Here is a 3,735-nt window from a genome sequence, read left to right as displayed (position 1 = left end):
TAAAAGGCAATCAGGTTGGTCTGACATGACCTGCCCCTAATGAAACCGTGCTGGTTGCCCTTGAGCATCATCCCCGATGCCAGCCCATCACAGATGTGCTCCTTGAAGATCTTCTCAAAGAGTTTCCCCAGGATTGAGGTAAGACTGACGGGCCTATAGTTGCCCAGGTCCTCCCTCCTCCCTTTCTTAAAGATGGGGACCATGTTGGCTGTCTTCCAATCATCTGGCACCTGGCCCAAGCACCACGAGTGCTCGTAAAGCCGTGCCAAGGGCCCAGCAATAACCCCTGCTAGCTCCCTCAACACCCTGGGGTGGAGAGCATCTGGACCTGCTGACTTGAACACGTCCAGCCCCTCCAGAAGTACTCTAACCCGGTCCTCCTTAACCTTAGGTTTTGAGGCATTCCCCTCGAGTCCGTCTTGAATCGTGGTGGGGGAGTCCCGGTCCTTGCACAAGAAAATGGAGGTGAAGAATTTGTTAAAGAGGTCTGCCTTCTCTGATGCAACCACCAGATTGCCCAGCGCATCTTGCAGGGGCCCCACATTTCCTGGCGCCTTCTTCATCCTCCCTATATATTTAAAAAAGGACTTTTTATTATCTTTGATCTTGGACGCTAGTCCTAGCTCTATGTCCGCCTTAGCTTTCCTAACAGCCCCCCTACAGGCCCGAGCAGTGGAGGTATACTCTTCTTTGGAGATAGCCCCCCCACTTCCACCAGGTGTACACCGACTTTTTGGCAACCAGGCATTCCCGGATGTCCTTGGTGAGCCAGGGAGGCTTTTGGGCACTCTTGCTCCCCTTGCTTCTTGTTGGGATTGTCACCCCTTGGGCCCTGAGTTTTGTCTCCTTAAGGAACGACCACTCATCCTGGGCACTGAGTTCCCCTGCCCTCGAGAACCCCAGCGCCTCTTCTACCGATCTCAACTCGTTGAAGTTGGCCCTCTTGAAGTCTAGGGCTACCGCCTTGCTGCAGGCCCTTGACACCCTGCGCTGGATGATGAATTCCAGCAAGCAATGATCGCTATCACCCAAGTGGTCAAGGACCTGGAGCCCCCTTACCAGATCATCGCCTGTGGCCAGGACCAGGTCCAACAGGGCATTTCCAGGGCATTTCCTCCAGGTTGGGGGAGCTGCCTGTAAGCTAGGACAGGTTTTTCCCCCATAGCTACCGTGAGACGGTCATTCTTTTGCAGGAGGGATTGGAGGGCATTAATGATGCCTCCAAATTGATCAAGCTGAGGGCTGTGACAACAAAAGGAACTCTGTCCTAGTCCCAGGGTTATATATAAACAGGTCACAGTCATGTCTGCCAAAGCAACCACTAATTTTTAGTCCTATAAACAATTCCTCTTTGCCAGTCAAGAAGAGGTCTAATAAAGCATTCTGTTGAGTTTGGGAGAGCACTCTTTGAATTGAGGAATTGTAATCTATATTTAGAAATGCCAAGAACAGTTTAGTAGTGGCAACATGGGGCCTCTAGTATGTATCAATTCTATTGAAGTCCCCCAGGATAAAGCAGATTTTTATCTCTACCCATTTCAGGAAGGTGCTTATGGAACATTTTAGATTGGTCTGTAATATGATTTGGAGATGGTTAACAAATATCAGCTAGTACCCCATCATCTGATTCATCTGTAAGCAAGAAAAGGGGTATCAAACATGGCCTATGGCCAGATCCAGATCCATCCTGTGGAGCTGCTCTATCCAGCCTGCTAGGCTACCAGCAAGCCCCCAGAAGTTGTGAGGGGGCAGGGCCAGGGGAAGTGGCCTGCTGCAGAATTTGGGGATCCCTTGGGCCCTGGTGGACATTGCAGTCTGCTGCAGGAGGGCAGGTGAGGGCTGATACAGCCTTAGTTGCCGTCTGACCACTTTGCCTAGTGCCACTGCTGCAGCTCCAGCTTCTTGGCCACTAGCCCTGTTGCCACCCCATGCTGGAGCTGCCACCATATCCTCTATTCTGGAGTTAGAGCTGCTGCTGTAGTGTTAGGCATGTAGTGGCAGCAGTTTCAACTCCAGTACAGGGCACATGGAGGGAGCCATACCTGTGTCACGTGCCCCAAGCTGAAGCCCAATCTGCCACTCCCATAGCAACATGCTCTAAGTCAGAGCCAGAGCTGCTGCTGCCATGGTCCCCCAGTCTGGATCCAGCCCACAAGGAGACCTGCAGTCTGGATCTGGCCTGGGGCAAAGCAAGTTTGACCTTTGTAGAATATTGATCACTAGATAATTAAGATTATTTGCTTCTGAGTTGCCAGTAAATGGAAACCAGGCAATGCTATTTTTGATAAGAGTGCCACTGTTCTGTCATTTCTGCTTACTCAATCCTTCCTAAGTAGATTTTAACCAGCAATTTAAAATTGAGTTGGCAGAGCCTTTTAAAATTCATCCCAGGGTGCTAAAGGAACTGGCAGAAGAACTCTTGAAGCTACTGGCAAAATATATGTGAAGTCATGGATGACAGGTAAGATCCCAGAAGACTGGAGGCAGCCTAACATACTACCTATTTTTTGAGTAAAAAGAAGGACCCAGAGAATTATAGACAAATCAGCCTGATTTCAATACCTGGGAAGCTACTGGAGCAACTTAAAACTGTGAGTTTGTATACCTGAAGGAGGACAGCGTGATCACTAGCAGCTACTATGGATTTGTTGAAAACTTGATCTCTTTTGACAGGGTAACTAGTCTCTTAGAGAGGGGGAATGCAGTGACCATAAATATATTTGGGCTTTAGTAAGTCTTTTGATAAGAGCCCTATAAAACATTCTCATAAGTGAACTAGAGAAATGTGGGCTAGATGGACTTACAGTTAGGTGGATACATAATTGGTTAATTAAAAGCAGACCAGTCTCAGAATAACAGGAGGTCTTAAATGGAGCTTGAAATATATCTGTCTTGGGTCTAGTACTGTTTAACAGTTTTAGTAATGATTTGGCCATAGAAATGTAGAGCTTCCTGGTCAAGTTTGCAAATGAAACAAACTAGAAGGACTTGCAAACACCTGGGAGGGTAGGTTTCAAAAGGATCTTGATAAGTGGGAGAACTTGGCGTTAAACAACAGAATGACATTTAACAGACAAAGATAATGTGCTTTCACTTAAGGAGAGAAATTAAAAGTACAAATGCAGATTTGGAAATGATTATCTATACAGCAGCATGGCTGAGAAGGTTTGGGGATTATGGTGGATCACAGAATATGAGTCAGCAATTTGATGGCATCACCAAAAAAAATCCAGTTTTGGACTGCAGTAACAGGAGCATAGTATGCAAAATGGGAGAGGTGATAATCCCACTCTATTCAGCATTCTTTAGGCTTTAGCTGGAGTACTATGTGCTGTTCTGGGCTCCACAGTTTTAGAACAGGGGTGGGCAGAATACGGCCCACGGGCCGGATATGGCCTGCAAAGCCATTCTATCTGGCCCATTGGGCCCCTAAAAAATGTAGAAAATTAATATTTCTCTGCCCTTGGTTCCTGTGAAAAATGACAGGAACCAAGGACAGTAGGACCCAGGGAAAGCCCGGCAGGCTGCAACACCAGTAGGGCCCACCCGGCCCCGCCCCCCCAGCCAGAAACCCCAGCCGGGGCTTCTGACCTGGGAGCAGGTGGCTGCCCCGCGCCAGAACCGCAGGTAAGTTGAGGGGAGAAGAGCGGGGGGACCCCAGGCAGGGAAGGAGCGCGGGGGGTGGGGGCGGGGGAAGTGGCCCCTTCCCCACCCCATAGCCGGTGCCCCGTGCTG

This window comes from Alligator sinensis, unplaced genomic scaffold (assembly GCF_000455745.1).
Source record: "Alligator sinensis unplaced genomic scaffold, ASM45574v1 scaffold496_1, whole genome shotgun sequence".
NCBI lineage: Eukaryota > Metazoa > Chordata > Crocodylia > Alligatoridae > Alligator > Alligator sinensis.
The sequence above is the reverse complement of the archived record's forward strand: the minus strand, read 5'-3'. Positions refer to the sequence as shown.